This window comes from Echinops telfairi, unplaced genomic scaffold (genome assembly GCF_000313985.2).
Source record: "Echinops telfairi isolate 266 unplaced genomic scaffold, ASM31398v2 ScPeMD7_23;HRSCAF=83, whole genome shotgun sequence".
NCBI lineage: Eukaryota > Metazoa > Chordata > Mammalia > Afrosoricida > Tenrecidae > Echinops > Echinops telfairi.
In genome coordinates this window covers 21,499,152-21,523,772 of record NW_022103920.1, presented here as the reverse complement: position 1 = coordinate 21,523,772, position 24,621 = coordinate 21,499,152, and the positions used below count along the sequence as shown (strand labels likewise).

The 24,621-nt window shown below is 41.6% G+C and overlaps 1 pseudogene; it reads left to right on the top strand.

Annotated features, from left to right (window-relative positions):
• The first annotated feature begins 5,756 nt into the window (after positions 1 to 5,756).
• Positions 5,757 to 24,621, top strand: part of LOC105979067 — a 175,948-nt pseudogene continuing 157,083 nt past the window's right edge.

The following is a 24,621-nucleotide window of genomic DNA, read 5'->3' as shown; positions in this document are numbered from 1 at the left end:
GGGGAGGGGGTATAAAGAGGAGTGGCGGAGATAATGTTTAGAAGATCGGGAAGGAAAACCATGTTTGGAGATTGATTATGGAAGCCATTGTACAATTTTTTTGATGTGATTGGCTATGGAATGATATGACATATGTATTAACTCCCAAGTTACAGAAAAGTTAAAAAATATATCCAGGAATGGGTTTGGGGCTCACACTAAATTCTAACTCCAAATTACGAACAATTATGTTTCACATCTTGAGTCTGCGCTATATCCACCCTCTGGAAGGGAACCCAGAATATATGGGTGCTATAGAAAAATGTGGCAAAAAATTTAGATGTTGTCTGGCTAACAGATAAAATAGCATCTGGGGTCTTAAAGACTTGGGTCCAAACAAGCAGATATCTAAGTGAGATGTCAACTAAGTCCACATGGAAGAAACACTATTATCAGTCACTGAAGGATCGGAATTCATATAATACAAAGTTGAAGGAGGGATCAGTGGCAGAGCTTAAATAGTGAGAATCCGGTGTTCAGAAGGTGAAGGACCATGGGAGCTCAAGATTCATTTGTGGGAACTACCTACGAAGTAATCCCAAGGTGAATTCCCCCTATCTAAAATTGAGGGATGGGAGTAAAGTGGTCACTAAACAGAGTGCTTTGGAGAAAGGAGTCTAGAAGATCAAAGACATAAATCTGACCTGAACTGTTAAAACTTTGTCAGTTTATCCCCTCTGTGATGTGGGCTGTCATTTTTCTTCAGAATGGCTTGGATATGGAGCTCCTCTTGTCAGTTGGTCAGTTCTCTGATTACAGATCTTTATTTTTTTGTTTCCAACTTTCTCATTCTAATCATCAGCAATTCCCAATGGTTCTTTGTTGCATGTTTGATCAATTAAAGAATGCAGAAATTAGTAAAAACACTCCAATGTCTTTATCTTTACCATTATTATTGATGCATACAATTGAGTAATAGTCAATTTAACTGGTCTTTCATGTAGATGGATTGATATTATCCTATCATTGAGATCAGTGTACTCATCTTTGCCTTTCCCAACACAGTAGACCATATGATTATCTGAATTTAAATAAATTTAAATTATTTCATTTCAACTACTAATGCCTATGATATTGATCTTTTTGCATTCCATTCCATGTCTGATGTCTTCCATATTTTACAGATTGAAGTCTCCCACATTCCATGTTTCAATTATTAATGTATGTTTGTGACTATTCTTTTTTGAGTCATGCCACATAATTAAATATGCAATCAACTGCTCCTTTTACTTTCTCTTTGCTTCCCCAGATCTGGGTTTAGCAGGAACTGAATCTTACTCACATCATTTATATCTCCCTTAACTCCATTTCTTAAAAATGCTTCTGTACTTGACCCATTTTAAAAAAGGCAGTCTTTCAAATTGAGTAGAGTTAATTTTGCATCAGCATCCACTATACTGAAATAGCAATTTCCATGAGTGGAACGGTAGCCTTTCCATGCAATGGCCAGAAAGGTAGCACAATAGTTGTAGAATCTATTCTGATGGAAGAACACATGTTCTTTCATAATGACGTGCGATAGAGCTATGATAAATTTTAACCATGAAGGAAGAATTATGGGGCTTAAAGAGACATTTTCAACAGAGTCTACAGTACATTAAGAAAAATAGATGATAAAAATTAGTTGAGAAACATTAATCCATTATGATGCTTTTTCAATCCTTCTGGAGCACTTAGATCCAGTTTGAAAAACAAACAAACCCAAACACTGATAGTTCAAGTGAGAAAAATATATGAACCATCAGCATTAGCAATCAGATAAGGCAGTAATGTTATCAGAAAGAAAGAGATAACCCAAATCAAACCCACTGCCATAGAATCAATATCAACTCATAGCAACCCTATAGGACAGGGTACAATTGCCCCTTGAGTTTCTGAGGTTGTAAATCTGTTCAGAAGCAGACAGCATCCTCCTCCTTCCTTGTAGCTTAGTAGCCCAATGCAAAATTACTAGGTTGCCAGGACTATTCAAGACTTTGTCTTGCATACTTTGGATATATTGTCAGGTGAGATTTGTCCCTGGAGAAGGAGATTATGATTGGTAATATGGCTGGGCAGCCAAGAAGAGGAAGGCCCTTCATGTGATGAATTGCAACAATAGCTCAGGCATAAGAAGAATTGCAGGGAGGGCACAGGCCCGTGAAGTGTTTTATTCTGCTGTGCAGGAAGTCACTATGAGTTATAACTGACTGGATGGCTCCTGCCATGGGGTGAGGAACATCTGGAAAATCTAAAGGAAATCCTGGAAGGACCCTTCTGAAGAAGTTCCCTAATAAAGGAAGGAGGCCCGGAGAAGCAGACAGTCCGGGATTGTGTGAAATAGGAGGAGCATTGCTGTGGTGGAAGAAGGGTCTGCAAGGTGTCAAGTGAAGCCACTGGCCACGGAGCATGAAGTTTAAGTAAGGGACCATCAGGAGCCTGGTTGTGAAGAATGCAGAAACCCAGGGCCTGCAGGAAACCGAAGACCGCAGGCGCAGACTTTCCTTATCTATTTTGCTTTTGCTCAGAAATTTACTTTGTAGTGATGAGGTGGCCAAAGGAAAAACATTACTCAGTGGGAAGCTATGTTTTGAGTATTATTGAAAGCTGAAAGCGTTCTGCTAGAGTAAAGCTTTTGTGTACACCTGTATGACATCTTTCATCAATAACTGCATTTTAGGGTTAAGGAAAAGCTCCCCCCTCCATGCCCCCCCAATGCCCTATCCATATTTTATCCATTTTTCTTACTCTGAGGCAGAATATAAGTAATAATCAAAGATTGGGGGGCGGTGTTGAGGACCACCATTTCTTTTCTGCTCATACAATTAGATTTCATTGAAAATAGCACGTGCTGTGGTTCCTGTTGCAAGTTGCTGTCCAGTTGACTCGGAGCCATGGTGGTTCCACGTGTGCGGCAAAGAACTGCTCTGAGGGTGGCCAGGCCTGGCTTCCAAGATGCCTCTGGGTGGCTTTCAACCACCAACCTTTCAGGTGGTAGTTGAGCACTTAACCATTTGCAACACTTTGGAACTGATTTCATGGCAACGGCTGGCTGGGACACTGGGATCTTACATAGCAACAACTGGGAGGATGGCACAGAACTGGGCAGTCTTTTGTTCTATTGTACACAGACTTCTATAGTGAGAGCTCGCTGGACCCTATCTAACCACTAACAGAGAAGCCCTGGTGATGTGATAGGTGATAGATTGGGCTGCTAACTGCAAGGTCAGCACTTTGAATTCATAGGAGAATGATGAGGATTTCTGTTCCCAGAGAGATCTGCAGCTTTGGAGATTCATAGGGGCGGTTCCACTTTGTCTTAGAGGGTCTCCATGAGTCACCATTGACTCAACAGCAGTGACTTTGGAGTTTTTAAACAACTAACAACCAGAAGTGGGATTATCCTATTCATCATTGAGCGGTAGAAGAATAAAGGCATTTACTAAATGAATAGACTACGTACTAAAGTGAATATGTAGCATATAATCATGTAGATAGGACCTGAATGTAATTAATGATTTAATATGGTCCGTCTAGCCATGATGCCATTGTTGTTAGGTGCCATCCACTTAGTTCAGGCTCCAGGAGACTCTTTGTACAACAGAGTGAAATACTGCCCAGTCCTGTGCCATCCTCACAACTGTTATGTTTAAGCCTATTGTTGCAGCCACTGTGTCAGTCTACTTTGTGGAAGATCCTCCTCCTCTTCAATGACTTTCTGCTCCACCAAGCATCCTGTATTTTTTTTCTTATAAGAACTAGTCCCTTCTGCTAGCATGCTAACATCAAACTGACAAAAGTCACATGCCAGTACCTAGCTTCAAGGAAGGCTGAGGAAGCACTTGGGCATAGTGACTTGTTTAACAAAAGATGACTCATGCTAGCCTCATGGGTTACACATTAGAAGTGCCACATAAGGGTCCTTGGCTGTATTCTTTATGGAAGTAGATCATCATGTTTTTTCTTCTGCGGTGCCACTGGTGGGTGTAAATCACCAATCTTCTGGTTGTGTCCGTTGGACTCCACTTGAGGCACAAAACAACCACCCTGGAGTATGGCCCCTCTTCACACCAAGACTCATATGGTAGAGAATTCACTATAGAGGAAGGGATTTGTGTGCTGGGTGTTTGACCAAAGGACATATGTCCCTAGACTCTAATTTGACAGGGGTATACATAACCAGAAAGCATTGCCTGACACTCTAGGTCCAGCTGTGGTCAAGTTGATTCCAACTCATGGTGATCCCAGATGAATTCGACTAGAATCATGCTACATAGTATTTTCAATAGCTGGTGTGGTAGTTATGTAATCTGATGTCAACCTGAGACTATTAAAAATGAAGGGGTGGAGTTTAGCCTGCCAATCAGGTCATAGCTTGATGACCTCATTTGGAAACACTACAGAGATAAATAGCTCACTGTAAGCCAGACCCATACAGAATCTCTCTGCTTGTCTCCCTGTGAGACATTCTTTTTGACAAGCAATATGGAGCTATGCTGGGGCAGCCAGAGCCTTGGAGCTAGAGGAGCCATGTGGAGACACAGACCAGCACTAAGATGCTTCCACCACCATTGGATCCACAAGACTTTCCACCCAATAGCCTGTGATCTTCCTGCACTCGGCATCATTGCATGTGCTGAGTCTGAAGAGGAATTAACAGACTGGTATCAGATGTATGAGATAATATTGCACTTATGGACTTGGTCTGGACTAGGCTGGGATGTTTTCTTAATCCACAATTACTCTTTTATATAAAATTCCTTCTTATACATATATGAGTGTCTATGAATTTGTTTCTCTAGTCAACCCAGACTAACACAGCTGGGTTTTTGTAAATACATCCTCAGGTCTTTGGTTCTAGGCAACTCTGGGTGAATTGAAATCTCTACCCTTTGGGTTAGCAGCTGAGTGTGTTAACTGTGTGCACCACCCAAGGACAAGGATACAGAGGAGAGCACATACTTGATGCCCTTGAACTCTCTGATGAGCTCATAAAATGTTTCACTGTAGTTTGATAAATAGATGAGTGGACAAGTTCGCTCTTTCTTTTTGAGCTCCTACCTGCCTTGTAGGCTCAACCGAAGTGCCCCATCTTTCCATCAGCATTCTCTTCCTACCTATACCCTGTTCCCAGAAGACCTCATTGCTTTAATTAATTGGCCGATAGTATCTGCATTGTATTTTGCTCACAAACATTTCCTATTACTTTGCCTTCTACACAATATGACATCACACAAACTTCTTCATCTTCCTGAGCCTCAGTTTCCTTATTTGAAAAATGGAGATGTAATTGTGACAGTGTTACACAGTTATCAATAGATTAAACGAGATCAATACTTATGAAATACTTAAGCACAGCACCTGGAACTTTAAGCCAGTTTTCCGAAATGGCAGTCAATGTTATTTTACCTCTTGATTTAACCAAGAACTTTGAGGGCAAGGGCAGGTGTGATTCTCTTTGTGTTCCTGGGCACACGAACTAGTGCCCTGTGAAGGGTTGTTGAATTGCACTGATTGCCCCTCTGTGGAAGCTGGGTCACTATGCCGCCTCCCATGCCTCAATCTATGTATCAGGCTCTTCAAATCGAATGCACTCTATAAATATATGAACACATTGATAATTGTAGTATCTCTTAAATATCTGAATTCTTTGCATTAATATTATCACCAATAGAAAATTAAATATCTCCACAGGCCATCCAAGGGCATTAAAGCAGAGTGCACTCAAGCTGAAGATAATGTACCATTTGTATTTTACCATAAAAATAGTCCCCAAAGGACAGTTAAGACTTTGTGTGCTTCATTCAGTACATCTCTCATCACGGTTGTTCCTACTTCTTATTCTGAAGTCTCATTCTTCTGTGAAACCAGCCCGGCATCCAATGTATCAAAGGAAACCTTTTACAGCTGCTTGGAATACTCCAACAGATCAGTGCTTGGCCAAAGACAATATAAGTCTAAATTAGAAAATGTCCAGGTGGTTGGAAGTGCACTAGCCCAGGCCTGGGGCAAAAATGTCACTATATTTTATGTCAACACATTGGGATACTACCCATGGTACACATCACAGGGGCTTGCCATTAACAGGGGTCTCCCCCAAATGTAAGCTTGCAAGTACTCTAAGCATATTGGGGATAAGGAGGCCAAGATATTAATTACTACACCCCTGCTGAGTACTTCCATGGGCTTGCTGTAATAGACTTGGAATATTGGAGACCCCAGTGGGCCCAGAACTGTAATACAAAAGCCATCTACAAAACAGAAGTCAAGAAAGCTCATTTCTGAAACACAGAAGAATGTATTAGCTGCTGATATTGAACCTTTAGCCAAAGGAACCTTTGAAGAAAGAGCGAAAGTGTTCATGAAAGAAACCTTCCAACTGAGGCTCCAGAGCCGACCCAAGGGCCTTTGGGGCTATTATTTATACCCTGATTGCCATAACTACAATGTCAAAGCTCCAAACTACACTGGGTCATGCCCAGAAGAGGAGGTTCTGAGAACCAATGAGCTCTCTTGGCTCTGGAACAGCAGGGCTGCTTCATACCCATCTATTGCGGTCAGGAAATCCCTTCGGGACAGTGAAAACATCTGGGACTTCTCACAATTCCGGGTGCACGAATCCATGATCTCTACCATGACGTCCCATGACTACGCCCTACCTGTATTTGTCTACACAAGGCTGGGCTACAAAGACGAACCTTTATCTTTTCTCTCAAAGGTAAGAACTCTTTGCCTGTTGGTGGGGGTTTTCCAGTCTAGCCCCAAAGTGACACCCGTTTTTAGGTAGGATCTTTAAGGAATTCCCAATTAGTACCTAGTCCATTACATAGGAACAAAATTCCATTTAGACTCTGTGTTCATTCCCTCTGAATTCAGAAACAAGTAAGTGCATGAGGAGTCAGTGTACTGAACTGACAGCCCCTGCACTTCCCACTCCTCAATGAGCTTGTGTTCCCTAATAACAGACCACTCTGAGAGCGGTTCAAAATGATTGACAGTGGACAGGTTATGAAGTCAGTGAGTGTGTTGTAAGATGGAGTACTTGGCCTTAGTTCCTACAGGGGGATATAGAATTGAAGACTTTTCTGGAATTGAAGACTTTCCTGCTTCTGGCCTCACTACATCAAGTCTTCTTTTTTATAATATAGGAAAGAATGTGTTTTCTTTTTAGTGCGCAATAATACCAGAAAAGGTGAAAAGCAGTGGTTCTCAACCTCCCTAATGCCGTGACCCTTTAATACAGTTCCTTATGTGGCGGTGACCCCCAACCATAAAATTATTTTTGTTGCTACTTCATAATTGTAATTTTGCTACTGTTATGAATCGGATGACCCCTGTGAAAGGGTCGTTTGACCCCCAAAGGTTGAGAACCGCTGGTGTAAGGGGAGGTGGAGAAGCTGCAAGCTGCTAATAGCAGGTGTTTGCCTTAATCTAGGTCAGCTGTGCTTCCATGACCAGCGCTGTCGGGAGTTGGGAAAAGTGAGAGAATTCAATACCTACATTAGTCGATGCCTAATTCTGCTGCAAGTCAACGCTGCCAAAACTCTCACACAAAACATTAATTAAAAAGAGGTGGACCTTCAGTCAGGCATTCCCCTGCCCTTTCAATACCCTAACTAGTTGGAAGAAACATCTAGGAACAGTGGTTGATATCTAGGGTTTGGGTTTGGATAACTCTGGGCAAACACTCTGTGTGCAAAAGACGTGAGAAATGTTTCAGCCCTCACCTCGATGGCATAGTGGTCTTACCGGATCACACGCGCAACTCACTCACTCACTCACTCACTCACTCACTCACTCACTCACTCACTCACTCAGCTCCCCTTTGGGACATGGTCCTAAGTACTAGGAAACTTTTAGCTCTAAGTCCCCAACAAAGGAAAATTTTTGTTTACATTAAAGTGTAGCCCAAATATGCTTTGGCTCAGGAGCAATATAGTCTGTTAATAAAATTTAAATTGTACAACCATTTTACACCTAGACTACACACACACACACACACCCCAAAAGTGGGATGGAATTCCTTTTTGCTCAAGTTCTCAAGTTACTATATCAGACCAGAGGACTTTAGAAAAATGTGGCCTTGTGTTGCAAAGAATAAAAGTGAATGGAAGACAGCCAGTTTTACCTGATTTGTCTAAGGACAAATACCTTCCTTTTCCTTAGACAGCAACCAGAACCTCACCTCTACCCTCCCTGGCTAAGTCCTTGCCAGCACAGGCCTGGAAACCAGTCCCAGAGCACCTTCCCTGACTGTTGCATCTCCAGAAATAGGGATCCAGGAAACTGACACCCTTATCTCAGACGGTAAGTTCTCCAGTGCCCCCCCCCAACACCACCACCACTATAGCCATCATGGTGTTTGCTCAACTCAGCCCAGAGGCAGACTTTGATGGGGCAGAGCAGTTTCCACTCCAGGAGGTCTCCATGGGATTCACTGAAGGTGAACAGCCCTTAGGGACTCTCTTTGTGCCTGCCCTTTTCTACCTCTGATTTCCATAATTGGAGAAATTATCCCCAAAGGAGGCTGATAAAATATTGTCAACGTTTTAGATTGTCTAGCAAACAGAGAGTACAAGGTAAAATTTGCTTCCTGATTGGAGAAACACTGTGGTGCAGGTAGCCCCTCCCAAGCCTTGAAGGCAATTTAGAGACATTTTGAGAATGGCTAAATTCTGCACAGTTTAAATTCCTAGTGGGGCTGATTATCAGACCGCCTTACAAAGCTCTGGGATGGAGGAATCAGCCCTCCACTTTGCGTGAACTCTGCAGTGCCCAAAGACACTTGATGACATTGGACATGAGCTACTAACTGCCACTGCTTAGGTTGACCGTTATCAGTAAACACCTTTCTAAAACAAAATCATTTTATTGGGCACTCTTGCAGCTCTGATAACAATCCATACATCCATTGTATCAAGGACTTTGAACATATGTTGCCATCATCCTTTTCAAAACATTTTCTTTCTATTTAAGCCCTTGGTATCAGCTCCTCATATTTCCTTCTCCCTCCCTCATGAACCCTTGATAATTTATAAATTATTAATTTCATATCTTACTCCAAATGCTATTTCCCTTTCTCCATGTTTCTGTTGTCTGCCCCCCTTGGTGGTGGGGGGTGGTTATATGTCGATCATATGATTGGTTCTCCTTTTTGCCCTCTCCCCCCCCTCCCCCCTACCCTCATGGCATCACTCCTATTATTGTTCCTTAGGGGTTTATCTGTCCTGGATTCTCTGTTTTGAGAATTCTTATCTGGGCCAGTGTATGTGCTCTGGTCTATCCAGATTTTTAAGATCAAATTGGGGTCATGATAGTTGGGGAAGAAGCATTAAAGACCTAGAGGAATGGATGTTTCCTTACTGTTACACTGCACCCTGGCTGGTTCCTCCCTTCCTTGTGACCCTTCTGTGAGGGGATGTCCAATTTTCTGCAGATAGGCTTAGGGTCCCCACTCTGCCCCCTACCCCCTCATTTGCATTGATATGATTGTTCTGGGTCTTCTGATGCCTGATACCTGAGTCCATCAACACCTCATGATCACACAGGCTAGTGTGCTTCTTCCATTTGGGCTTTGTTGCTTCCAAGTTAGATGGCTGTTTACTGTATACACTTGTGTATAAGCTGAGTTTTTCAGCACATTTTTAATGCAGTTTTTGTGGTAAAATTGGGTGCCTTGGCTGATATTCAGGTCAGTTTATACTTGAGTATATATGGTATATTCCAGCATTTAAGACCCCAGACACTGTATCTTTTGATAGCCAGGCACCATCAGCTTTTTCACCACATTTGCTAATGCACTCATTTTGTCTTCAGCGATTGTCAGGAAGATGAGCATCACAGAATGCCAGGTTATTAGAACAAACTATTCTTATGTTGAGTACTTGAGTAGAGGCCCAATGTCTGTCTGCTACCTAAATATTTTACATATATGTACATAGATTTATGTCCCTCTGATTATATATTTACCAATGTACCTGCCAGTATTTACACCTCCATAAATGTCCTTTGCCTCCTAGTTGTTTTCCCTATTTCCTTTTATTTTCTTCTTGTCTCATTATCATGTTGAACCATCATTCAGCTTTCATTATTTCCACTTGGCAACATTGCATTTGACCAAGCCCCACCAGGCATCCTACGCCCTCCTCCTCCTCAATTTCATATCACTTGTTGTTCTCTTGTCCCTGGGTTTGTTGGCTCCCCACTTCCTTTCCCTTATCTCGCCCTCTCCCATGTCCCCCCCGAACCATCAGTACCATTGTTTTCTCCTCAGGATTGTTTATCCTGCCTGTCTTATATAGATAAACATGAAAAAATGAAAACAAGAACAGCTACAACAAAGTCTATAAATAGTTCCAGGTTTGTCTGTTGACCTTTATGAATGTTTTTGGATCCAGTCTGATGAGGTGCCATGCCCCGCCCTATATCTACTTTTGGTATTCCTCGGTGACTTCATGGCTTTGCTTCCCTTGCTGCTCTTTTGCACGCATTTCATGTTTCGCACCAGTGTGGTTAGGTCAAATAGGGTACAATTTCCACTGTGTCTCCAGTGTTATTCCGCGTGGCACTGTGGGTCAGTGAGGGGATGCAGTGTCTTGTGGTGGGGATAGCCCTATGGTCCTCTCTGTGTACTGGCTGCTCCGAGCAGGAATAGCATCCTCAGGGCTTCATGGGCCTGGATGTGTTCCACTTTCTCTCTCCTTCCTTCTTAGTTTGCTCCCCTGTGTTCTGAGCAGACAAGCCCCTGCCCCCTGAGCTGTATCTTCAGTGCTGTCCTTTATAGTGCATTCTTCTGGGGAGGGGGTCCATGTAGCTGGGTTTGGGGCAGGCCTCACAGACTGATCTGTTGGTTCCGATTCATGCTATATGTTGTTTTAAAGTCTTGGTGCACCAGGTTGAGGTCTGGTCCCTCTCTCCCTTTCTTGTATAAACAATACCCTTCCCTGGGTAGGCTAGTGTCCTGGTCCCCCGTTACCCATGTCCTTTGTTCTCCCCCGCCCCCTTTCCCCTTCTTTTTAGTTGGCTGCCATGTGTATCCCTGGGTTGGGTTAAACCCCTGCCAGAGTGCCTGGACCTCACCTCAGAAATGAATGCCTTTAGTAGCTTTTCCTCAACACACAGAAGAAACAGGGAATGGGTATATCCAGAAGACCCATAGTTTACATTTGCAAATAATTCCATGAGACTGTTAAGGGATGGCCGCCCTGTTTACATCCAACAACTGTATACATTGCATTGTGTGCTACCTTTTCTTGTGCAAAAACATGGATACTGGTTGTCACGAGAACCGAAAAACACCAGGTCATCCTCTAAAAGCTAAAATGTTAAGCTGTAAGCAATAGTCTCCCTTCACCCAGCCACACTGATCCCCCAAAATAAAGGTTGCCTCTCCATAATCCCATTGTCATGCCCAGATAACAAAACAAGTGACTTCCAACAGGCTACACTTCACACACCAGCCCCTAAAGGACTCTGATACAACGATGTTTACTGATGGAAGTGGCCTCATGGACCAAAGATGTCGAGAAGCAGCCTATCCATTGGTCATCCTGAGACCTTGGAGGCTGCTGCCCCACTGAGACTTCTTCCCCAAAGGCTAAGCCCATATCCAACACAAGAGCTCACATCTAAGAAAAGGTGAGCATATATATGCTTTCTCTGTACTGCATGCACACAAAGCTGTTTAGAAACAAAGGTTGCCAACACCAGCCCTAAAAGGGAATCAAACATGCTCCAGGAATCTTGCAAACCACTGGAGGCAGTTCAAGGACCTGCACAGTTTAGCAGTCCTATACTTCCCAGGGCCCTAGGGAGCCACCAAGTCGATTTGGTAGCAAAGACAGCTGCAAGAGCTTCTAAGTCTACAAGCCTTAACTCTGGTTCATAATTTAGAATTAGACTCTTTTGAACCTGAATACACTCAGGACCTAGAAAAAGGTATGGTGTGAGGACTCACTATCTACCAGAATACCAAGGCTGACTTCCAACAAACCCCAGGAGAATAAATTGGTAACCTGCAGGAAAAAACTTTAGCCCCTAAACACCTGAAGACAGATAAGGACAATTTCAGCTTTCCACCATAGAATGAATGCCACGCTGCTTAACTCAGAAAGCAGATTGAGCCCTACGTGGCCAGGATACCTTTCAGTACTTGTGGACACCTTTGCAAGATGGGTAGAGGCCTACCCCTGTAGAACTGAAAAGCCACAGAAGTGTTGAAGGGGCTTCTGAAGGGGACCGTTCCCAAGTTGTGGCTGCCTTTATCTCCCCAGCATGACAGAAGGAGTATGTTTGTTTCAATGGTTACACAGGACACTGGTCAACTACTAGAGTACACATGGAAATTTCTCTCCTCTTCAATACTACAATCTACTGAAAAGATGAGAAAGATTATACTTCAAGAACAACCCTGGAAAAGTTGTATCAGGAAACTAATTCAACTTGGGACCAGGCATTTCCCCTTGCCCTGCTTAGAATCAGACTTGCACAGAGAAGCAGGCTCAATGTAAGCCCCTAAAATAAGTGGGCAAGTGGAATAACAAAAGTGTTGCCCTGAATGAAAAATTAGACTATCAGGGCAATTTCAGTCCTTTGGAAAAGTGCCTTCCCTTGTTATCCATTAAGATTCCAGTCTGTTGTTCCCTCCACACAGTTCCAAACCTGGATTTCAGGTCCTGTGTTGTATAATCTGTTGTCAATTTGAAAGGATTAAGAGTGAAAGGGTAGAGTATAGCCTGTCAATCAGTTCATAGCTTGGTGACCTCACTTGGAGGCATCAAGAAGTAGCTCACTAGAGGCAAGCTACAGGCTCACTCCCTGGGAGACATTGCAGTTGACAATGGAGCCATGCTAGTGCCCTGAGCTGGAGGACCCACATGGAGACACATATCAGCACTGAGATGCTTACAATGCCACTGGATTCACAAGACTTCCCACCCACTGGCCTGTGATCTTCCTGCATTTGGCGTCATTGCATGTGTTTCATGACTCTCAAGAGGACTTTATAGATTGGTATCAGACATATGGGGTAATAACAGACTTATGGACTTGATCTGGACTGGGCTGGAATGTTTTCTCAATACTCAATTGCTCTTGTACTTAAACCTCTTTCTTATACACATACTGATGTCTCTGAATTTATTTCTCTAGCCTACCCAAACTAACACATCCTGTTAAAGACCTGGGGAAAAAAGCACCTCAGAGATTAACTTCCACCCAAGTGGACTGACCCCTTTGAATGTTCTAGACCCATTACACACAAAGGATAAGGGCTCCCCCAGAAGCCCTTGGACCCAAAGGATAAGGGCTCCCCCAGAAGAAGGAGATAAGGACCTGGCACCTATTGTTGTGGCACAAAGGACTCACTCTATTCTTATACCCCAACACAGGACCTAAAGTATTTGTTTAGGAAAGACCAACCATGAGTTTAAGTTTGTCTGTCTCTTTAGTCTTTCATTCAAGTTCCTTCAATTTTGGAAGCAATGGGGAAAACCTCTTTTTGAAGGTTAGGGATACCCTAACCTTACCCTGTGTAGTGTCCAATTCTCAACCAGGGGCACCCATCCTTGGGTAGTGCAGAGGTCCCAGGACCTGCAAGAGGGCAGAGTGCTCATTGAGAACTACTCCTTTGGTTGATAATACTTGGCCAAGAATCAGTAGTAACTTTTCCATTATCATCAGTGCAGTGACACTCACTGATGCAGGAATGCACTTTTCTTAAAAGCTGTGCTTCCACCACATATATAGCAGACTGCTTTGAGGAAAAATTTGGTGTCACTATAACCAGATATCAAAAGCCTATCCCCATATCTGATGAATGGGATGGGTCCTCAAATAGCTTAGTGTCTGTTAGGAACAGCAGTGAGAGGGGGAAACATTTGTTGCAATTGTTGAATTTGCTACCAATCACCCCAATATTAGGAAGCAAATTAAGCCATATAATACCAATCTTCATTCATTACCTCCCTGCAATCCCCAATTGTGAGGCTGGCTTAGGACAAGGCAGTATTGTACACAAAGTTGCTATGAGTTAGAATTGACTACACGGCACCTAACAACAAAACAAACTTCACATAGAGTAAAGCATTTTAGGATTTTAATTTTTAAACAGATGGGATTTTCCACTTTAAAACATTCTTGACATTTTTATTATAAATCCCTTATGAAGACATCCAGTTACAGCAAATTGGTTTACTAAACTTTTCACATTTCTCTGAAGAAAAGTGTCTCAAAGTGTTGTGAGTCTTGTTATCACTGTATAAATCCAAAAACATCGATGGCTCTCATTCTATGTCTACACGCACATCATTTGAATTATTTGTGCAAAACTCATGATGTTAGATAATACAAAATTGATGGTCATCTCATAAAACAAATGCTGTGCTACATTAATAAGCAAGACTTTACTTGAATTTTCAAAAGCAAAATGTTTAACGAAGGGATTTAATTCTGTACTACAATTTTGAAAAATCACAGGTTCCAGTCAAGGTTCTTTAGCTGTCAGTATTTCCAAGGTGAAATTGATCATGGGAAAATAATCTTTGCTCAAAGTCAAAATGCCTTTTTGACTCTGAGTTTTGAGTCAAACCCTGTGACACGTACACTTATTTATATCTCAAATATACGTTTCAAGTATATAAGTATATATCACCTTCCCTAAAGAAACTGAATTAACTAAATGCTTGAATATAAAAATTTTAAAGATATCAAAACAGAAAGTATTTGGCTAGGGAATGGAACAAGCACCAAACTTGAACTTGAATTGGTTGTTTCAATTTTCTTGTTTTGAAGGCGGGACATGTTTTTCCCATCAGGACCCTGACAGTCCTCTTGGGCAGTGGTTGTCTCAGAGCAATTGGCCTTGAGACATGCACTGAGATTTGCTCCAGAAGCACATGGCAACTGTGCAGCCAATGGGTTCTCTTTCTCTCTAAAGCGGTAATAAGTAGATTTTTTAGTCACCAAGTTGCCTATACAAACACCATTTGCAATGCACACTTTAATATCATCTAGATTGGTATCTTCTATATTACCCACCAGCATACAAGCATAACCCTTATAGCAAGTGCAATTAAATGTTTCAGAAAAATACTTTAGGTCTTCCACGGTGGGTTTCCCCTCAACTGTGTACTCGCCATCATCGTCAGTTCGAATGACAAAGTTCTCTGGGTTCAGGTGAAGGTATTCAGTCGAATTCCAGTTTTTCCTTGCACATACTCCTTTATCTTGGCAAAGCACTTGGCTGCACATTTTGGCTGCTAAAGTGAGGTTGATGATGTAAGGATTCAGTGTAGTTGTCAGGTAATTGTCTAGGACGGTGCAGGCTTGCTGTGAAATGGCAGGGTCAGGAAACCAAGGCTCAAGTTAGTTCATAAATATATTCATTCACGGCAATAGGCATTTTAAAGAAATAGAGTCTAAAACAGATGGAGTAAGAGGTAGAAGTTGTTGTAATCTTTTCATCCTTGTCAAGTAAAATTAAGCCAACTGATTGGTTGGTTTGCAACGTGACTTGAATGACTGACCCACCAATGGAGGCTTCTGGGTCTTAAAGCTAAGTCTTCCTCAATAAGACATACCGTATATACTCGTATATAAGCCGAGTTTTCAGCACATCTTTAATGCAGTTTTTGTGGTAAAATTAGGTGCCTCGGCTGATATTCAGGTTGGTTTATACTCAAGTATGTATGGTAATCAGGAGAAACGGAATATATGAGCTCTGAGGCCCACCTACCCGGACTGGAGTCTCAGCACTGGTGATTGCAAACTATGTCAAGTGTGAGGATTTCTTAATCTTTCTAATGCTTAGTTTCCTTTCTGGATGACCGTGGGAAAAATAACCTTGCTATGCTTCAGCTTCTTGTGAAATTAGGTTCATCGTAACACCTGCCTCATTGGGTTGTAAAGATGGGGCGGAAAGGAATCTTATTATAAATAATTGCTTAACAGAATTAAGAATATCATCAGTTAGCCCTCAATATGGAATAAATAAATGTAATTAGCATCACATTTGTTAGGCAAGTTTACAGGACACCAGAAAGAATGCTTTCGAAGTTACTAGCTCCAAACAACTAAAAAGGTTCAACTGAGTATACTTTATATTAAATATTGTATATATTTCCAGTCCTGCGAGGATTTTCACAGCCGAGTCACAATTATACTTATTTATGAGTACACTCAGACTCTGTTATGAGTGGCGAGTGACTGAAATGACACAACTTGAGGCCGGAGCATCTTAAAACCTAAAAACTTAAAACCTCAATAGTGTTCACTTTCTGTCATGATCAATAATCCTATTGACCGAGATGATGGTGCTAATCTTTCAGCAGACCAGAAGAAGTGGCAGTGGTAGTCCAGCTGCAAATGTAAAAGAAATCTTGACACCTCTGAATTGAACTTGTTTCTCATGATCTTCCTTGATAGAAGGTCATGTGTGCTCAGGAAAATAATGTTATCCAAAGACGCCTACGCTCGAATCCCTGTGGACCCATGGATAGGTGTTTATTTTACTCAGCAAAAAAGAGGTGAGAGTTAGGGAAGATGACCCTGAATTAGCCCGCTAGGTTGATCCAACCACTTGAGTCCTTACAAGAGTAGAATGGTTCCCAGCTGGATTAGAAAGAGGAAATGCAAGAAATAGGAAGAGAGATTCAAATCATGAGAGGGACTTAACTTGCCTTAAAAGGCTATAAAGATAGAAAAAGGATGCTAGTGACCCCTAAAAGCTGGAAAAGTTTACACTGGAAAAGAAAAGCTGGCTGACTCTCACCTGAGAGTCAATCAGATAATGGAGAATAGTCACTGGGAAATGAATTCTGTCCACAATACATGCATATAAGGGAGGACTCTCCCTAGGAAGCAATGAAGCGTTGCCAACATCTTGATATGAACCTGATGAGACCTGTGTTGGACTTCTGATGTACAGAACTGTGAGACAATACATTTGGATTATGTAAATTGCTAAATTTGTTGTAATTTGTATGGCTGCAATCCAAAATGAATACACTTCCCCTTTTTGTAACTCTGCAATGACTTTGAATGGTGTCCAAAATAAAAACTTCTTGCCTTTACTGGTATGCAGCCACACATGGGATAAAGCTCCAAATATTGGTGCAACCCTCCTTGCCTTCTCTACCTCGCACACACTGATTGTTCCAAGACTTTGGCAGGTTCTTTTCCAGCTGTCGGACGCTTACACGATGGTTCCTTCTCGTTGGAATGTTCTTTCCTCGGATTTTCAGTACCCCTCTTCTCCAACTTATCATTCAGATCTCCGCTTTAATTTGACAATGCCCCCCCTGGATACCGCTCCTATTCACTCTCTATTATCTCTCTCTTCTAATTCTCTGCATTAGCATTCATTGTGTCAAGTAGTTTTCCATGTGTGGGTCTCATTTCTACCCCCCCATGAAAGCACAAACTTCATCAGTATTCTTGAACAGTAGCAAGAATCTACGAGGACTCCGGCAGATCGCAGCCTCCGCCCGCCCCCCCCCCACTCCCTGACAGTAAGTGTTAGGCAAAAAGAGCAGTAAAACGATGCGAGTGGTTTGAGACTCATTAGCCTATCCAAGACATGATCTATGGAAAGAACTATCAATCTACTCTAGAAAAGAGAAGACCTTGTTTAAAGCATGTCCCGATTTCCATGGTGCAATTATTCCTACTATGGCCAGGTACCCCCTGCCATCTGTGTATGAGTAGTGGGAAAAAGAGGGTACCAGCATTACATGATAGGGCACTCTGGTGGGGAGTAACACAATGTTACAGTATTTTCACTGTGCAGATACAGTATGTATATATAACCACAACAGCATATGTAATCATAGTAAAACTGAACAAAGTAAGTGATAAACTCTGAGTATGTATTACCTTTGTTTTGCATATAAATGATTTATAAATATTTTATAATATAATGTTTAACAATGGCTATGTTTAATAATTAATTAATTCAACAAGTCCTGAAATTTCAACAACTAGCTATTTCAAGCTGGGGCGAGTAGGAGCTGACTCCAGCACACTTCTGGATAGAGTGGAATGGAAGGAAATAGTTTTCTTCCTTTTTTAAACAATTGTTTTAGGTCAATTGCAGCAGCACTCGCCAGTAGTCCTGCAAAAATCAGTTTTTCCATTGTCAGCAAAACCACTGACACGTGACAAATGATCCATGATTCTATTGATTATAAGTGCCATAGAAAAAAGGGGGAAATAATGATAGGACTAGCTTTTAGAATGACCATAGATGGGAAAGACAGCAAAGTGTATTGAAGAGAGTTCCCAAAGGGATAACTCCAAGTCGAAAATATTCAAAACAGACATTGGAGGCCTGCCTTTGAGTAGATTCTAGAGAGGACCTACAAGTCACTAGAGTGAAGTGCTTTTGAAAGACAAACTCCATACGTATGACACTTTACATCACCATCCTAGGCACTGGAAAACCCCTGACTCATTCTGCACAAGAGTAAAAGCAGAGTTCTCAGCTCAAAAAAAAAGTGATTTAGAAAATATATAAATGGTTCCATCATAGAGTTAATAAAACCCTTGAGAAAGTTGATGGATTTGAGAAAACAAACAAAATTATGAGTATATGTGAGAGGTTTGTATGCTGTTGAACAATTTTCTGATAGAAAATATTTTACTGAAGAACATACACTTTGCTTTATGGTTATATTTCCTGTCATTTCTTTTTATTGGTGATCTAACTAAACAATAGGATAATGCCAGATAGGCATGGAGTGTATTTCATCAGGGTGATGTCTGTGACGTTCTTTGAAGGAAAGGAGCACAGGTGGAGCAGTGGTTAAGCACCGGGCTGTTAAACAAAGGCCAGTGCTGATGGCCTGTTTCCCTAATGATGGACAGACAGCCTTGGAAACTAATAGGGAAGCTCTACTCTGTCCTATAAACTGAAAAATCCATGGCTACACAGTCCATGTCGACTCATAACAGCCCTAGAGGACAGGGTAGAACTGCCCCTGTGAGTTTCCAAGAGTGTAGTTTTTGTTTTGTTTTTTAACAGTTTTATTGGCACATAATCCACGTATCCACAATTCAATAGTTCAATCATATCAAGAAGAATTATACACTCATTAACACGATCGATTTTAGAACATTTTCTTCTTTCTTGTACTCATTATTGCCAGCTCCCCATCTTCCCCCAACCTCCCCTGCCTTACCCTCAAGAAGTCATTAATCCATTGTTGTCTCTATAGATTTACTATCCACATATTTCATATGCAGAACAGATGGTAACTCTTTAAAAAATAAGTTAATTTAAAAAGCACTCTTCTATCCACTATCTCTATAGTTTAATCATATGGGGTTTTAAAATTTATATTCCATGAAAATGCTCCTGGTGACCCCAAATCCTCATAGACAATGTGCAAAGTATGCGGCCTAATAATTAGCTCTCCAGTGGGGCACGGTGGTTATGATTGTCAGACTAACTCTTTCCAGGAGTAGAAAGCCCCATCTTTCTCTCATGGTGTGGCTGGTGGTTTTGAACTGCTAACCTTGAGGTTAGCAGCCCAACCTATAACCCCTTCGCATGCAGGGCTCCTCATTCTGTCCTTTAAATCACTTATAAATTGGGATGACTTTTAACTTTTTAAATAAAGTAAGACTATGGGCTGTTCTATCTGAAGGATAAGTGATCCTTCCAGTGTCTCTTCTGGTCTTTGAGTAGAAATTCTCTTCACTATAGATCCTATGATAGAACTTTGGACTAGGAGCTTCATTAGACATCTTCAATATCTTTTGAGTAGCTACTTCTACCACACCCACTGGGAAGGAAAAGTTCAACTCCAATTCAGTGCTATCCATGTAACTGCTTTGCTCTTGCATTGTCTAGAAGGCTGAAGCCAAAAGGGGAGAAGATCTGGTAAGAGGAGTTGAATAAGGGTGAAGAGAAAAGAATTCGGTCATAGTAGTGAAAGGCCTTCTCTGTTAACCATGTGCATCAGGGAGAATGGATACAGTTAATTTTACACCGAACAAAGTGGGTATTTTTTCCTAATAGAGTTTATACTTGTTTTATAAAGTTATAATTATAATCATGTAGTTTTCATTATAAAAGATCCTACAACATATAAAATGAAGGGAAGAAAAGGTAGGTGTTCCACTCCTTTCCCATTGAAATCTTTGAACACCGTAGCATTTATTTAGTACAATTTTCTATCTCTCTGTCCTAATCTCCCCCATTCTCCACAATGCTCATCAAAACCATTTTTCTTCCAGGGCTTAGGTGGAGAGCAAATGTTTTGGGAATGATGAGGGCAATGAATGTACAAATGTGCTTTACACAATTGATGCATGTATGGATTGTGATAAGAGTTGTGAGAGCCCTAATAAAATTTTTTTTTAAATTAACAAACCAACCAACTAACCATTTTTCTTTGTCTCTCCCATCCTAAAGTTAGTATTTTTAAACCAAAAGGCTAGGAGTTATCTTAACCACTCCTACAATCCCACCCTATAATAAATCCCCCTGCTCTACTGTCAGATTATATTCAAAATCCAAACACTTGTCTGCACTACCTCCAATAACCCTGTACTCCCAGACAACACTAGTAGTCAGTCACTTCTCCCTGCTCCCATGCTTGCCCTTCTGCAATCTACTATCAACTCATCTAAGTGATTCTAAAATCAGATGGTCAGGTACAACCACCCTTCTGCTCAAAATCCTCTAGTTAGTCGTTTCTCACGTGAGTAAACACCTCATTGTGGCCTATACAGCTCTGTATCTGATCCTCTGCTTTCACTGCCCACACTTCTTAGCACCCTCTCTCCAGTGGCATCCCAGTCACAATGACCTTCTCACTCTTTCTTGAAAATGCCTTGAAACATGGCAGTCCCCCCACCCGCCCTCCATGTATATCCAAGAGGCTTGCTCCATTACTGCCTTTAAATATTTGCTAAGCAGAGACTGTCTTTGACTATCACATCAAAACAGCACCATCCCACCACTCTCCACCCTGCCCATGGCTTCATTTATTCTCACTCTAATCATTATTCCTGGCACATAATACTCGCACATATCTCAATTTTGAGACTATCCCTCTATAACAAAAGGACTTTGTTTTGTACATTGATACATGAGAGCTTCCAGCACATGAAATCCAGGATAGGTAAATCTATACAGATTACAACTGGATTAGTGGTTTATTGGAGAGGGGAGGGGATGTTGCTGGAGTTCTGTTGGTGTCGTGGTTATGCAGTAGGGTTCTAGCTGAATGGTTGGCAGTTAGTAACCTCCAGAGTGGTGTTCTATCTGAATGGTTGGCAGTTCGAAACCACCAGCAGCCCTGTGGAAGAAAGACTGGGCTTTCTACTCCCATAAACAGTCACAGTCTCAGAAACCCAAAGCGGGGTCAGAATGAGACAACATTGTGTTGATGGCACTGAAGGGGGGTGGTGTGTGTGGGGGGGGAGGTTTGAGAGAAGTAGGGAATTAATAACAATGAATTACAAGAAGGAAGAAAATATACTGGACCAGATTACAGTGATGCATATACACTCTTTACATATTGAAGTATATGATTTTTTTAATTACATGCCAATAAAAAATGTAAAGTCACATGAAGGCAAGTAAAAGTAAATCACTACAAAATCATAAAGACCCTTATTTAAAAAAATCAAAATGGAAATGTTATTTTTTGACATATCCTTCACTTAGGTCTATATACTTCTGAAGGCACGGTTTGCACCTATCTGATCCCCCCCCCCTCAAAATTGTGCACTCTCTGATTTACACTACACCTCTAAATGAGTTTTTACATCCTAAAAGGTGTCAAATCATCATGTTCCATTGGAACAGTCTTTCAGTTTGGGGCACAAAAGAAGACTAAAGAGTCATGAATCTTATGTTAATATATAGAGACCCCTGTGTATCAGAGTTGAGCTGTGCTCCCTAAAGTTTCCGATGTCCAATTTTGTTGGAAGTAGCTTACTAAGTCTTTCTTCCAAGGCACCTGTGACTGTACTTAAACCTCGCAGGGGACACATTGACCTCTTGTGCCACCTACAGCAGTCCTCAAGGACCCTGAAGGTGTCATTGGTTTTTTATCTGTTTTCCATCCATTCAACTTACCTTGCTTCGTGTGATATTGCCTCCCCAGAAAACAATCCCAGGGACACCCAAAGCAACACATTCACCAAGTGTGTTCACAAGTTCATACTGGCAAAAGGGACACAAAGAGTTAGCAGATAACAATAAAATGATATCAAGTGCAGCAACACCAAAGCAAGCATTTTTATCCCAAAGGGAAGTGCAGTAATATGAAGCAGGTGTGTTGATCCGAGAATCCTAATTCCATGATTCCCCCAGTTTGCTCCTGCTCCTAACACAGCGATTATTCCATGATAACAAAAACATACATTATATTGCTGTCTTAAGGATTATAGATGAAAGTAGGGGTGGGGGGGGAGGGAAGGAGGTAATGAGAAGGGATAAGCTAATATATTTCCTCTGCTCCCCAATTTTTCAATGTTGTTAAGATTTTGTGATCTCATTAAAAGTAAACATTCCTTCATTCATTTAATAAGGTAGATCTACTTCTTGGCACACATTAAAATATTAGAAGCTTAATTTTTCTCCCTGCAAAACTGAAGATAAATTTCATTCACCATCAATTGTGGACATTATGTAAAGCACCCCCCTCACCCCCATCCACCCATTCCTTGATTTACTTACCTCAGGAAGGTACTTGTGTGGTACATCACCATAAACTGGGCGGGCATAAAAATAAATCGGAACTGGGTTTTCGGGGTCTCGTGAAGCAGAAATCCGAAAGGCTTCCTGAACACGGTTCCGGACGAAATGTGCACCAATGGGCATAGACTTTAGGCGATAGCTCAAATACATGTTTGGGAAAAGGACGGTGCTTTCGTTCCACAACCATGCAAGCTGATCGTTTCTCCTCTTTTCTGTCACATAGCACCTTCCATCGTAATCAGCTCTTGTGTAATTAAAGTTGTAACACTCAGGGAAATGATAAAAACCCCATAGATATTGTGGACGAAGTCGTTTTGCCAATCGTATAGTCTCTAGATAAAAATTCTTAGCTGCCGTTTGAAAAATCTCTTTGGCCAGGTTAGTGGCCTCAGCGGTCTCGAGCGGGCCCCTTTGTTGTTGAACCAACTTAATAGATAAATCCCTGTAGAGGGTTTTTGAAAGCCAGTTCCTCTCCCAGGTGAGCCTCCATTCCTCCCAGTCAAAGACACCCAAGCCTGTTTGGTTTGCTTGTACAAGACTGAGAATGTCTCTCTCTGCTTTGGTCAAATGCCCTGTCAAATTTCCCAACTGGGGGAGGCCACCATTCACACATATGTGTGTTCTTTCAAATATATAAGGGTAAAGGCCCAACCTAGAAGGAGAAAATATTACAAGCCTTTGCCCTGCTGTCTGTATTCTGGGGCTTCCTATTAAGGAAAAGAGTTTCAGATTTAGCGGCACATTAAATCTAGAGGTACATAATTCCACGGGGGAATTCCAGGCCCAGAGAAAAGAATCATTTGAGAATAGGCGAGGTGCTGCATATTGGTGAGCCAGGCAGCACGAGAGCAGAAGGCAGGTGAGCACTTCCTGGAATGCTCCCCTGCACCCCACGCGCCCAGAGGAGACGGGTGTGATCCCTAACACTCCCATTTTAGTAAGTGATTACGGGAGTCACCTGTTTCTTCTGACACCCTTGGATTGCTCAGTATTTGGACCAAGACACAAACGTGTGACTCGATGAGGTAACGTGAATGAATATGGAGGCAAAAATACCACATCTAGTCTTCAAAAAAAAACCAGTAGTCTTCTTGCTTCATAGAAATATCTTTCAAGTTGCTTCATCTATAACTGAAAAAATAAAAATGGACGTTATTTTTAAACTGCATATCTATATCAAAGCTACCTTGTTTTATCTAGCTTTCCATTTGAAGCACAAAATGTTGGATTTTGGAAAATGAGGACCTACTTTTATGTTTGAATCAAAAAATTATTTTCTCCATTGAATTTCCATAATGACTAACATTTTTTTTTTATCTGAAATTGCCATTGTACCCGAGAAAAGGAAAGTGGAGCTATTTTTGTTTTTCTTTCCAAGGAGAGAAAAAACCTGCACCAATCTGTGAAATGACTATAAATGCCAGGTGACAGCTCTTTCCTGGGAGTTGATGCATCAGATAGTCTGATCTTCTACTAAGAAAAGTGTATACGTTCCCTCCTCTTCTCAGGGAAGCTGCTGAAGTTCAGCATTCTGATAGTCCCTGTTCCTGACTTTATCTTCTCCTCTGGACCATAGACAAATTCACTAAATATTAATTTTTCTTTGTTTGGCCTCAGGGAGTTGTGAATAAACCCTTCGTGTGAGAACTTGTCACGGAATGCAGGATACATGACAAGGACTCTATATAAACCTGCCTTGAATAAAGTTCTCGCCCTAGGAGTACCTACGTTCCTTGAGCCTCCTACCCCTAACTTTGTCTCTTTGACTTTTATCTCTAAATCTATCCTTGTCTGTGGCAGATCATGCCCTTCTTGACCATTGCTCTTGTGAAAGAGCTGGTCTCCTTTATCTCTCATCAGACAAACAACAGGCTAGGAAGGAGAAACAGGCC